This window comes from Triturus cristatus, chromosome 3_2 (assembly GCF_964204655.1).
Source record: "Triturus cristatus chromosome 3_2, aTriCri1.1, whole genome shotgun sequence".
Taxonomy (NCBI): domain Eukaryota; kingdom Metazoa; phylum Chordata; class Amphibia; order Caudata; family Salamandridae; genus Triturus; species Triturus cristatus.
In genome coordinates, this window is record NC_140584.1 from 768,921,117 (window position 1) to 768,934,698 (window position 13,582).

General features: G+C 45.6%; 1 long non-coding RNA gene across 2 annotated transcripts in view; it reads left to right on the top strand.

The window, feature by feature from the left end:
• The first annotated feature begins 8,980 nt into the window (after positions 1-8,980).
• The window catches only part of LOC146858065 (uncharacterized), an 87,137-nt gene continuing 82,535 nt past the window's right edge, over positions 8,981-13,582 (top strand). Inside the window, exon 1 of one of the 2 annotated variants that reach the window (XR_014979652.1) lies at positions 8,981-11,253. This is a non-coding gene — a long non-coding RNA (uncharacterized LOC146858065). The remainder of the gene's footprint in view (positions 11,254-13,582) is intronic. The other variant, XR_014979651.1, reaches the window with a different exon arrangement.

Below are 13,582 nucleotides of genomic sequence, written 5' to 3' on the forward strand. Positions count from 1 at the left end.
AACATAGTCTGCAGTTGGATATGACTCAAGAAATTACCGTCATGGGGGCCAAGACATCCTGCCTGTGAGCAAGGGAAGGACACACTGCAGGAGGAGCTGTTCATGGAAGAGTCTTCTGTAATAGATTCTGGTGTAAGGTTAGTTTGACAGAGACTCTGTAAGCAAGGGCACCAAAGGAATTGTGGTACTGGCAGACCTGGCAGTGTGATCTCTGCCAATTACCCCTTTGTAGCCACCAAAGCTCCTAGAGCTGTGTGCCCGAGTGGGTATCTCGAATGGAGCCGGGATAAGGACCTGATGGTGGCCCCTTTGCTCACAATTGCACTGTATAACCACAGCACTGCTCAAATTTGCTTTTGGATCAGGACTAGTGCATAAGACTAAGGGGCCAGAGAGGTGACACAGGGGTGTCGCTTGAATAATTGAGACTGTCACCTAGAGGCACTCCGTGCCAAAGACCCACAGCAGCTGCTCAGAAGAGGGCCAACAACAGAAACCTCGGCTCCTGACGCAACACTCCGTGCAATGCACTGCACAGCTGGCTTGCTGTTGGTCAGTGACTGCCATTTTAAGCTTGTAATTCATCTCTTCATGAGTCCTGTTGGCAGTCTGTTTTTCCATTAGCTTCCACAAGCTGTGCAGATCCATTATGGTGGGACTGGTAGCTGGTGCTCCCTCTGTCAACATGGTCATTGAGCAAAGTGAAATTTGCATTGACAGTATTTTGCTACTGATTTCTTCATGTGTTTTATCAATCTTTTTTCCTTGGTAGGGCAATTAAGGGATGATTTTAATACAGTTTCTTTTTATGGAAAATATTTTAGAATGCTAGAGCCTGATGTACTGCAGGTTTTTTTTCTGTGTAACCCAGATATGTGCAGAATCCAATGGTTTCCAATCGCAAGGACCCTCCTTCATATGTAGTGACCCATTTTGCAATTCTGAAAAGATTATTCGAAATGCAAAATGGGGTGCCAACCAATTCTGTATCTCAATTTTGAAGAGCCTTCCTTCCAATTGAGATTCAACATGGTGTGTATCAAGGGTTTGTGACCACAATTCCGGTTCCAAACCATTAATCGTTTACTGACTCCCAAGTTGGGGAGGTGACTGATTCTCAAAGGGGAGGGTATTAAATATTAATATTAAAATATTAAATATTGTTGTTTCACATTTAAACATATTAAACATTAAAAGGCAAAAATAACCGTGCACTACTTTTCTGGCAGCTGCACACATGTGAGCAGGCAAAGGATGTCACAGACAGGTCAAAGCAGCCTCTAGATGAAGACGGTCAACCAGTTTTCACATGCTCAATCATCTGTTGTGTGGAAGCAAAATGTGAATGGCACTTGACCCAACCCATAGTTGAAACAGGCTGCTGCTTCAGCTAAAGTAGTCTCCAGGCCAGGCCGTAATACATTGGGGAGCATATACTAAAATGTAGCAAAATATGATTAAAATGAGAAGACTCTCTTACGAAGGGAGCAACCAACTGTATGTTTTCGAAATACATTTATAAAAGCACCAAACTAGTGGAGGAACTTTGATCCAAAAACACTGTAAAGAAATTGGTGAAAATAGGCTTGTAAAACAGTGTGATCAGACAGTCAGTTTCCAAGGATGCCACACGAGAAAAATGAATGAATATGGCAATCGACAGTATAAACATTATGAATACAAAAAAACCCTGCACAATTGGTTTCATATCGAAATTACACGCAAAAACAGAAACTTGTAGACATTCCAGAGCTCCAAAAACGATAAACACCTCCTAAATGGCAATGACATCGGAATGGTAGCCTGAAAGAGGTGTATTTTTAATTTGAACCGACTCTGGTTTCATGGACAACATTTAGTGGACACCAGAGGTTGCACCTGCAACCCCTGGCTTGCCCCTTGCAATCCCTGGCACTGTGTTTGTGAACCCTGACCTCAGAAGTGGAATGAGACATTTGGCTGTAGTTGTGGTAGGTTAACATTTTTTAAATGTAAGTTGTGTGCATGCTTCTCTGTGTTTATGTGAGCGAGTGTGTGTATGTGTGAGCATGTATCTGTACCTGTAAGCATGTGTGTATGAGTGAAAGTAAGTGAGAGTCAGTGACAGGTAGTGAGTGAGATTCTGCCCAGATTTACTATTCCTTGACGCAAGATGCTGCGCTGCCTTGTGTCGAAGGGTGAAAGAAGCAACTCATCATATATACTGAGATATGGGGCATTGTTTCTTTTCCTGTTCTTTGGCTCACTTTTGGCACTCATGCGCCAAGGCACACACTCCTGCACCACAGTGCAAGGATGTGTGTATTCTCAGAAGTATAGGATTTGTACTGGAAGGAGTCTGTTCCAGTGCAAAAACTACACTTTAAGGCATTTCCTACTTTGCATGTTTGCTGTGCAAGCCCCATTTCCACCCATGGAACACCCACTTGACCCAAAACAAATCAAAGCAATGTATTTGAACAATTTAGGGTCCCGCTTCGCTGCTGGGGCATTTGACACTCGGAGCCCTGACACTTCGGGAGAAGCTGCTTTTTGGAGACACCACTGCTACCAAGGGGGTGAGAGGCCGTGGAACGGACTACGGTTCCCAGGAGCCCGTGCATACCTGCCTGACTGCCCGCACCTGAGCCGCGGACCGCCTCCACGCCCATTGGCCCTCTTCTTTTATTAATATCATTGGGTGCCGCAGCGCGGGACGCGCCGCGGGACGCCCAGGACGAAGCCCGGACAAAGGGCGGACAGTCTGAGACAGTCCGGAACAGGAGGGGGTAGGAGGGGGCCGCGGACTGGTTTACTGTTTAATATCATAACGCTATTTTTCTGTGGGTGGTCCTGTCTAGCTACCACTGATCATTGGACTAATTATCAAGGCGCTAGGTGGTTGTACGTGCTAATCTATCTGGGAAAGGCTGTTATATACAGTGAAAGCTTTTAGTCTGCTGTTTGTACCAGAGAGACCTGTAGTGGGGTTTTGGTTCTGGTCTTAGCTATCATGCCTAAAGCTAAGCCAGCAGCCACGACCACAACCATGGACAACTATCTGGTCAAGATGGTTGACAAAATCAACCAAGAATGCAGGAAGTCCTTAGGACGGCCGGGGTCACAAAGTACGAACTCCCCCCCGTCCAATCGTTCGGCCCCTCAGCCTTGTATCAATCAGGTTGTCAGTACATCCTTAGACCTCACGGACTGTACAATTGAGGGAGCTCCAACGGATACTTTAAGTTTGGATAGTGGTACCCCTGAGCCTTCTAACGACCTGGAATCTGCCCAAGTGGATATACCTGATTCACCAACCCCCAGCCTGACTGCCCCTAGACGCCAAAGATTAACACGCACATGTAGGAACAGCAGCAAAACCACCCAGCCTAAGCGAGGAGGGAATCGTCATGCTAAGAAAAACGACCCCCCACCGCTCAAAAATCACCAAGCCCAACCAGTGCTATTGGATGGAACCAAGGTCACTCTTGATGAAGAGCAACTGGATCTCTTAATAAATGTTATAGATGCCAAGTTTGACCTATTGGTTAAACCCCTTCTGACAAAACTTACTACAATTACCGATGAAGTAGCCAGATTGGGAGACATCTTGGACTCTTTTCTTAAGGCTAGACCCGGAACGAACACCAGCGCTAATATCCAGGTGCCTGATGAGATACCTTTAATCTCATCTAATTCAGTTTCATTGACGGCTGGGAGTAGAAACTTTAACTGTAGTTCCGGGAATGTTCTTAGAACTTCATCTGTAGTCCCCAATACACCACCCCAATACACCACCCCAGCGGCCGGCCTCCATTAAACCACCCTCTAATATAGTATCAGGGAAACCGATGGGCCATGACGTAAATACCTACAGCCTTGGTAGACCTCAGCCGGACCTGCCACCGACCTGTGCTCCCTTTGTAGCCGTCTTGACCAACGTCCCCCCTGTTAAGAGGCATGGCGGTAACCTTGAATATGGAGAATCCCACTCGTCATTAAAGAATAAGACTGTGGACTGGCTTCACCGACAGTGTGGCTTCCCTGTAGCCCTATCAAGGGATATACTAAGTACTAGGAGAACTAACTGGGTTGGCAAATCACGTAAGACTTGTGAAGGTGACTGCATAGTCATTAATTTTCGAAACCCTCAACTTACCTCTACAGTACTAATCAAAGCCGCATCTCTCCCTGCTAGTGATCAAGGTATTTCTTTGTGGCCCCTTGGGTACTTCTATAGAGACCTTGCTACCCAACCTGATGATGAGCACCACCGGCGTAGGCCTAGAGTCCAGAACTTGTGTGCCGCCCCTGTTATCCCTATGTATAACAGATTCCAGCCATTGAGTGGGCTTGATTGTAATGATTGACTGGAGCCCCACCCAGTTGATGCAGGGATTGAGGACGTTCTTATGGGAAAGAGGAGCTCTAGTACGGTCCCTGGGGTATTAATTAGTGTGGAGCCTATTACTTTCACTGGTACCGGTGTTAGCCATTTAGATTCTGTAGCGGTTCATGAACACGATAGACCAGTTATTGCGGGTAGGGATTGGACCGCTCCGAATATCCTTACTCATCCAGCTAATTCTGGCTCGTGTTTCATTGCTTCTTGGAATGTTGCGGGACTATTACACAAGGATGAATGTTTAGGTTGGTTTGATTTTATTAATCTTTTTAACATAATATGCTTTCAGGAAACCTGGAATCTGGACCCCATTAACTATAATGGTTTTGTTTCATATCAATTACCGGCTGTGGCTTCAAATTCGGGAAGAGCCAAGGGTGGCCTTCTGACATTGATTTCTGTTGATGTTCCACTTACTGTAAAGAAACATTTCTTGATTGGGGCCCATTCCCAGATTCTATGGCTTTGCAAGGAGCAGGATAGAAATATCCTTTTAATTAATTTTTACAACAATGTATTTGATAATACTAGGCAACAGGTAGTGTATGCCTTGGAGGCCGCTTTGGCAAATATTGTAACGGGAAATGATATTGCTTTTGATTTTATCTGGTTGGGGGATTTTAACACTTCTGCTTGTCCATCTTCTGCTCATAGGGTCTGTGGCTTCGTAAATTGTCGGGGTGAGGGAGTCCCCCATTTCCCTCATAACCCATATGGTGATTCATTAAACAAAATCCTGATGACATACGAAATGTAGATTTTGGAAAATGGGAGGGGCGCTTCTGGTGAAATCCTCCCCACTTTTACGGGCAGAAATGCTAGTACTGTTATTGACTTTATTTGCACCTCTTCCAGCCTCAATCCATGGTGTACAGCCCCTTTGGTAGTTGATAACTTAATCAGTGATCATAACTGCCTGACCATGGAGACGGTGCTTTGGAAGACCAACCAAGGTCCTAAACCATGTATAGTTGATAACATCGAACCACATCGACCCAATGGAATCAGAATCAGGTGGAAGGGGGATAAGGCTGACCTTTTGTCTAATTCCATTATTGTAAATTGTATAAATGAAATTGGTGCTATTCTAGTGAGTAAAGAGCTGACTGATGTAATTTTGTATAAGTTTATTAACATTAATCTTAGCATTGAAGCTATACTCACCGAGCAACTCAAGGGCAACCTAAGCCGGCAAAGGGGGTGGTTCGACCATGCCAGTACTGCCGCCCTTAAGAGCCTCAATGAGGCACTGGCAGCTAAACAAAGGGACACAACCCTGATTAGGCAGCTTAGGGCTACTTATCGGGCAGCAGTTTCCGAAAGAAAGGCAGAACTAAGGCGAGAGGCATGGGACAAGTTAGACCAGGCCGCCGAAACCTCTGATTCTTCTTTATTTTGGGCAACAGTCAACAGTCCTTTCTTAAAGAACGAGGAGACACCCGTTCTGTCGGCAAACGTTAGTGCGGAAAGTTGGGTCTCTCACTTTTCTTTGATCTTTGATTCAGTTAAACCCTCGACGTAGGAGGAGGGGACTGGCCACTCATTCCCTTAGACATCTCCCCTACCGAGGTCCAGAAATGTATCATCGCAAGCAAAGGAGGGAAGGCCCAGGGGCCAGACGGGGTGCCGGTTGACGTCTATAAAAAAGAACCAGAGATTTGGGGCCCGCTACTGACCAAAGTATTTAATGCAGCTGTTTGTTACGGTGCCCCGCCTACATGGAAGGAATCTATTATAATCCCTATCTATAAAAAGGGGGAGAAGAGGGATGCTGAGAACTATCGCCCAATCTCCCTCCTAGATTCCTCCGTGAAAATTATGAGTCGGGTACTTCTTGTTAGATTAGAAGAATGGGCCGAAACAAATAACATCTTGGCTAATTCCCAATATGGATTTAGGAAGGGTCGAGGCACAGTAGAACAGTGTCTCAACCTAGAACTACTTATAGGGAAATACACCATGGCCAAGAAAGGTTCCCTTTTTCTCTGCTTTGCAGATTTAAGTAGTGCCTTCGATATGGTTAATCACAAGATACTTTGGGAGAAACTACTTGAAATGGGGGCACCAGAGGGTATTGTCTACTTTTTGGCCAGACTCTATGCCAATCTTAGTTCTAGCGTCCGATATGGCCCAGGGGGGGAATGTACCCCAAAGTTTACTGTTAAGCGTGGAATTAGACAGGGGTGTGTGCTCGCTCCCCTGCTTTTCACACTTTTTATTAATGAGGTTGACTCTGTTTTAAGGACTGTGGTGGCAGATGCTCCAAATATACTTGACTTCCATGTCCCAGTCCTGCTTTATGCGGACGATGCCGTCCTTCTCTCCAGGACCCCCGTCGGCCTTCAACGCCTCATGGACAGGTTTTCCCTGTTCATTGGGGAAAGGAAGCTGGTGATTAATAAATCAAAGACATTTGTTATGGAATGTGGCAAGGGTCGTAAAAAACCGCATCCCTTTTTTATCGAAGGGCATAGGGTCCAGACGGTTGACACTTTTAACTATCTAGGTATCACCTTCTCCAAGACAGGTAGCTGGTCCAGCGAAGTCACCCATGTTAGGGCAAGAATGGCGAAATGTGCCCACGGGGTGTTTACGTTCGCTTCCAAAATCGGGGACAGGCGGATTGGAGATATGTTGGAAATCTACCAGATGAGGTGTCTCTCAATCGCCCTTTATGGAGCAGGTGTCTGGGGGCATGTATTGACTGGGAATTTACAAGTGGAGGAAAATTTGTTTCTAAAAAGACTACTCTGCTTGCCCATCTCAGCATCAACGGATTTGGTGCATAGGGAATTCGGAATACACTATCTTTCGGATTCTGTTGCCCATAGACCCCTTCTGCTGTGGCGTGCCATCTGGGCTAAGGAGGAGACCTCCTTGAACAGAGCCATTATCAAGGACTGTTTGTCCCTTGACAATCATTTAAAGATCCCTTGGGTAAATTTTGTCATGAGCAGCTATAAGGAAATATATGGTCTTAACTTATATGAGGATTGTTATGCTGCCAATAGTTTGACCAAAAGTGAACTGAAATCTGTTTTCATGCTCCTAAAGTACGAGTGACGTACGAAGGCCAGTAGCAACTTATCCACCTGTATGCTCTATGACAGCTGTTGTGAGTTGTTAGGCTATCAACTATACTTGAGCTTTGTAACTAGACCCTCCCACAGGTTCGTTCTAACTAGACTGCGTTTTGGGATTGTTCACCATTTAGTGGCGTTCCCCAATATCAAAAAACACCCGATTGGACCTTGCCCTTGTGATGGCACTACAGCTCAAAGCACTATGCACTTTTTATTGTTCTGCCCACTCTATGGTAATTTCCGCATTGCTTTTTTAAAACCTGTTTTTAAGAAATTTGGTGTTAGGACTGTTAAAGACACCATGAAACTGATATTTAACCCCCCACCTGATGTTTGCTTTTTTATTGCGACATTTCTCCTCCAAGCTATCAAGGCAAGGCCTAGCATTATTAGGTCTCGCCTAGGCAGCGCTTGCGCTGTCTCGTTGAGACATGCAGTATACACTATAGTGTGGAAGCTTCGTGAAAGCTCCGCCCACTCTCCACCCCTCATTTCTATTGGCTTGTGTCTTAAATGCTGCCTACAGATTGGTTGTAGGCTTGTTAGTCCCTCCTTTTGATGGACATGTCTTCATTTGTGTCCTTCCACGGCTATTGGCCCCTTTACTGCAGACTACTTTCTTCCCTTGCCTCCCCCCTCCCATGCCTTGTCACTGCCCCTCCCCTCTTGCATTGCCAATGCTTGTTTTATTTGTCTCTCCCCACCCGAGTTCTCCGTTTATTTATTTATAATTAATACAGTCCACACCGAGGCTCGAACCCTCTTCTCCTGCTGTTCTCCAGCTTCAAAGTCGGCAGCGTTATATGTTGAGCCACCTCCTCCCTTCACTTCTGAGCACCGTTTGTTTCAGTTGGTTTCAGATGCTACATTTGACAGAGTTTGAGTTGGTTTTAATTGGATCTGTCGCACCCCTCCACCTGTGTTGTGTTTTTTTTATTTGTCTCTCCCCACACCTCTTCAAAATAGCTGCTTATTTATTTATGATTAGATGATACAGCTCCCCCCCCTGAGGATCGAACCCTGCTCCACAGCTCTAAAGTCGGTAGCTTTATATGTTGAGCCACCGCCTCACTTCAAGACAAGCCCCTTACGGGGTTTTCCTCACCGAGACACCCTCCCACCATGCACCCACCCTTAACCCCTTCCTCCGTCTCGCTTTCTCTGTGCTGTGCACTGATTTTGGAACAGGGAAATTCCTTCCTGCTTGGATTTAACTTTAAAGGCGGCGCTGCTCCTGCAAGCACACAAACGCTCCAGCAGAGAACCGATGCTCCTCCAACGTCTTCATCCGCGGCCTTCCAGCCTCATCTGCAGCAGCTGGATCAGCAGCCCATGTGGCTGCCAGGAACCCGATGCGATGCATGTGCATACTGATTTTGTTAAATTTATTTTTCATTGTTTCGTGTTCATTTTATTTTCTTTGCAATGGTGTTCCAGTGGAGCATTGCAGCCCCGCCCACTTTCGCGTCCCATTTGCCCGCCCAGTATTTGCTCTTCCCTTCCACGAGTTCTGCTTTTCCCAATCCCCAAGGTTCCATACTGCCCGTTGTCAGAATCATTATATTAATATGTGGGGGCCCATGCCTGGTGTGGAGCTCTGGGGCGGTGAGACCCTGTAACTGGACTGACCTAGTGGGGGGGGTCATCTCACATCGGCTGCCATCACCTCGTCCGTTATGATGAGTGGCTCGAACAGCCCGGCCATGGTGCTTCACAGTCTGAAAAGACAAATATCACGCCTGTGAGGAAGATGGAGGACATCGTGCAAGGCGCCCGCGCTCTAACAGGTTAGCCAACGTCCCTCTACGCAGCACTTGATGCCAAACATTTCCCACACACACACCCGTGCGCAGACAACCACTGCTAGCGCAGAGCCCAGCCTCGCACGCTTTACATGATTTATTAATAATAATAACACTCTTTCCCAACCAGGATGCGGGTACAATTATTGAACTCCTCACGCAAGCGAGGTCCGCCCTAACTGGAATTAGTCCTTTCATCTGTTTATTTAGAACAAAACGAGCGTCAGACTCGCGGAGCTGTTGTGGTGCAGCAATGGGGGGAGGGGGGCTAACAAGTGTACACAGGCCTGGACACTGCCTCCACAGTGGAGATTCTTTGAGGGTACAATGGCAGCCCAGGCAATATAAGACAATCTGGACACAACGGAGAACCATTGCAGTAACCATCCCAGTTGTAACAGCAGTAACAGCACAGGGCACAGTGGCACTATGTGCCAGCACGCGCACACTACATAGTGTCGGCAGGGAATAACAGCACCGTTCTACACAGTGCGCTGGGCCACACAGGCGGCAGCAGCCCACGGAACACCGTGCAATCACAGGCAAAATACACAGTGACAGCAGCCTGTACAGGCAAACAGAGCCCCACCGTGCACTGCACCGCTCCAGGCACCCAGCACAAGCAAACAGGGCCCCGCCGTGCAGTGTACCGGTCCAGGGAGCGCTGTGAGCACAGGCAAGCAGGGCCCCACCGTGCACTGGAGCCAGCACAGACAATAAAAGCGCCCCTCTCCCTAGGACTCAGTACTCTCACGAGCCCATCCGTGGGCACTTATTGCAAGCGATTACTGTTAGCCAGTGCTCTCGGGTGCCCGGTGGTAGCAACCACTGTTCTGAAGGGGTGAAGAGAGTATTAATCACCGCAGACGCCCGCTGCCTGCTTTAAAGAGCCGTTACCCCCTTCAATAAAAGTAATTCATTCCTCCTCAGAGCTGCTGACGGCACATCTTGTCATGTTCACTCGGTCTGCCCCTTATATAATCAAGAGCGCAAATTCATTTTAAGGAGAGGCTCGGAGTCCACTTAAGACCGTTACACCTACCACTGAAGGAGGAGGAGCTCAGCGTGCACGGGTACTTCGTGGCTAACGTAATAATCAGTGAATTGAGATGTGCCAACATATGCGTTATATTTTGTAGTTTTTTCCAATAACTATATTGATAAACGTATATTAAATAAATTCATATATACCTACACAATTGATCACTCTTTTATAGGCAGACGTTTCGAACATGAGAGGTTTGTCCTACGTAGAGCACAATTTGTATGTCAAAGTCTGTTTCAAAGCGCAATGTTTGAGCCGGCGGTGGCCTCTTGGCGCTGAAGATAGTTTCCTCAATGCGAATCAACATAGAACGAGTGTGTTGCGACTAGTGATTTGGCATTGCAAGAGTGCCACGGCCCAAGTGCAAGGAGGGAAAGAGCCCCCTGTCTTTGTGTAGGAGAAGGCGATAGTTGGACCTGTGGAACCCTCTCACTCCGTCCTACCGAACTAAACATAGCTAAGCTTCCTGTCGATTTTTCACCATTTGTTTAATTTAGGAAGACTCGCAGCCAATCAGCAACCGAGTCTGCGCTCTCAAAATTAAAAGAGAGACCCCTGGACCTCTTGGTCTTTGTAGCTGCCAGTGCCGCTTCCCGCTTCCTGGGAGTTCAGCTGTGGCAAGGTTTGAGGTGAGAAGATCCCCAGAGACTGGATTTACCCTCTCAAAGTACAGGAGCTTTTAGTGAACTTTATCTACTCTTCTGCAGTATACCAGTCATCTTCCCAGCAGTTGAGGTTGTTTATCAATGTGCTTGGATGACGTGTAGGCTTGCAGGCCCACTGAGTTAAAAAGCCTTGTGTCATTGCGTCATATGCTGTAGTACGGGCTGCTGCTTCGAGGGCTTACCTCCCTCTTCCCATCTACTATCTGGTTCCTGCCTGCACTCAGCACGGCCGCCTGCATTCCTGAAATAGCAGCAACTGGGATGGCTGGCGCAGGTGAGTACCCTGCTTATTTCTGTGTTTTTATTTTTTTATTGTTTTGAGTTTGTTTAATTTTTTCTCCAATGCTGTTTCCATGGAGGGATTGCAGCCCCGCCCACTTTGGCGTCCCGATTGCCTGTCCAGTGTTCGCCCTTAGCGAGTGGCCCTTGGCAAACTTTTTTTATCTGTTCTTCTGCAGTACACCAGTCATCTTTCCAGCAGTTGAGATTGTTTATCAATGTGTTTGGATGTTGTGTCTCTAGATTGTGATTTTTTTACATAGCCTCAATGCACTAGTGGTTAAAACAACACCTATGTCACCCCTTCAGGTATTTCAGTCTTTTTATATGTTCTTCTGCTCTCCATGGCTTCTTTTTCCTTTTCCTCTCATCACTCCTTCTCTCACTTTCTCCACTTCTTTCCTCTGTTCTCTTGTTTTCCTTGGCAATAGGCTTCTCCCTCTTCTTCACTGCCATTCTCTGTTGCTCTCTTTTTCTCTCGCTGTTTATCCTGCTTTCTCTTTCTTCCTCACTTTGTTCTTAACTTCCCTCACTATATCACCTCTCTCTTCTCCATCACCCTGTCGCTAGGCCACTCCATTGTCCTTTCTCACTCTCTCTACCTTGTTCTTTCCATCACACTTTCTCAGCTATTTAGTCACATCTTCCTTCCAGCTTTCCTCCCATTTCCCTTTTACTTATTCCTCGGTCTCTTCCTTTTCCTCATACCCACTGTTTCTCCTCCTTTACTACTTCTCCCCCTTTCTCCTTTACTACATTCTCGTCTGGCTTGCAGTTCCCTTTTCCCACTCTTTTTCACCTCTGTCTTCTTCTCTATGTATCTCTCGCTCTCTCTCATGCTTTCTCTTTTGCTAGCTTCCTTGGTTTGGTTCTTACCTGCCACAGTGCATACACTCTCGCTTGTTTAGATCTGCCCTAAAATATTTAGCAACAAGGAAACTGCGATAATAAAGCTGCTCTAGCATAATTAATTGGTCCAACACAGAATGCGTGTAAAACTAGTTCAAAAGGTTAAGGCAACTACTGCTTATATCTACGCAAATCCAGAAAGTTAGAGGATAGAAGACTGGTGATAAAATCGGGCTTGTGTACACCCTTGTGTCAGAGGTTAGTCTCACCAGAGGTAACATGGCTGCCACAGAGCTATATGGGGGTCAAGGGTTTGCATTTAATGTAAGATAGCTCAGTGGGTTCACAAACTTTTGTTACAAAGATCCTTGTGTTACTCACAGGTCGTATGTTATGAGCCATGTAAAGTAGCTGAGTTAGTACAGTCGCAATTTAAAAATTAAACATCTCCATTTAACCTGCGCGGCATGAATTTTAGAGCCAGGATTTTTTAGCTCTAACTTTCATTACTATAAAGTTGAAAAAGTGGTTTCTAAAGTATAGTAATAATCACATTATTTAGTGAGTACATTAATGCAGTTTGTTCTGTAGTCTATATAAATTATTATTATTAGTGTACATCGCATACACAGGTCTACATATCAGATTTTGACTCAGAGCCTGAGAAACCTCCAGCAAGGTTACACTGCAGTAGTTTTTTTGATTCTCTGCATGACCGCTCGGTGTGGAGGCCAGGGTAGGTGTCTCATTTACCCTCCAAATGTTCACTGCTATACAATCACTTCCGTTAAATGAATTGCTTCATCCATGTTATTATAACTTTTCAACATGCTGCACAGCAGCCACACAGCTCTACATCATAGCTTAAAAACAATGGCAAAACCAATTGCCCCCTATATTTTCTTTTCGCCTTAGCTGTCCCCCTTTTTCAGATTCGCTCCATCTCCGTTTCATTTCCCTCCTTTATCTAGCATCCTTTCTGTTTTCATTTTCTTTCCTCTTTCACTCTTTTGGTAGGTAAAAGACATTGTCATTTACAATGCCAATACCTCTAACTCTTACAAATGCGAGACCAATTTGCATAGCAAATGCTTGTTTTTTAAATTGTCATTCTGTTGTATTTTTAACTACTTGTCTGTTCTAGTAGTATAGATGAAGCTTTTTATGACTTATTTTTTGTTTGTTTTTGTATATTACTGATGTTTTATAATGTATGATGTGCTTTTATGGACTTTTTGTCAAGCTCCGAATAAAGCTTTATGAACTGAACTGAACTAAACAATTTAGTGTTACTTTGGGATACTCTAAAACCCAACCAGCATTTCGGTTGGATAGTAAATCAAACCCTCACAGTTTGCACCAGTTTTTGTCAACACCATGCAAAGTGTAAATAAACCTGTGCTCCAGTGTCAGTATGAGTGTGTTTTAGTGAGATTAAATATGAATGCAAATGAGGAGTGAGAATGAATAAGAAT